Below are 501 nucleotides of genomic sequence, written 5' to 3'. Positions count from 1 at the left end.
CGGGCGGCCGCGCTCCCGCCGGCCGGGCGCCGAGGGTGCTTTAGGGCCGGCCGCCTCCCTTTAAGAGGCGGCGGGCCGCGGCCGGGGCGGCTCGGTGGCTGCGTGCGGCCCGGGAAGGGGGCGGGGGCGCTGTGCAGGCCCGAGCGCGGCAATGATTGGTCTCGGGGGAGGGGTGGGGGGTTGCGAGCCCGAGGAGCGGTGGCATCCGTTGCATGATGCAAAAAGGATTGATTTCAAAAGTTGCGAGTTGCTTTGGCAGCAGCGCTTGGCGCCGGGGCCACCCCCTTCTCCGCGGCCCGCTGGAAGGGCCGGGAGCGGCTCCCGCCACCTGGCTGGGCAGGGCCGCGCGGCGTTCTGCGGGACACTGCCCCGCTCCCCGGGCGCGGCGGTCCGAGCGGCCCGCAAGACAATGGCCATGAAACAGTTTGCAGAGGAGCGCAGGAACGCGGCCTCTGCGCCAGGCAGAGACTCGAAAACAAACGGCGCGTTCCGTGCACAGCG

Source organism: Propithecus coquereli, unplaced genomic scaffold, assembly GCF_000956105.1.
Source record: "Propithecus coquereli isolate 6110/MARCELLA unplaced genomic scaffold, Pcoq_1.0 Scaffold69, whole genome shotgun sequence".
In the NCBI taxonomy this organism is placed as follows: domain Eukaryota; kingdom Metazoa; phylum Chordata; class Mammalia; order Primates; family Indriidae; genus Propithecus; species Propithecus coquereli.
The sequence above is the reverse complement of the archived record's forward strand: the minus strand, read 5'-3'. Positions refer to the sequence as shown.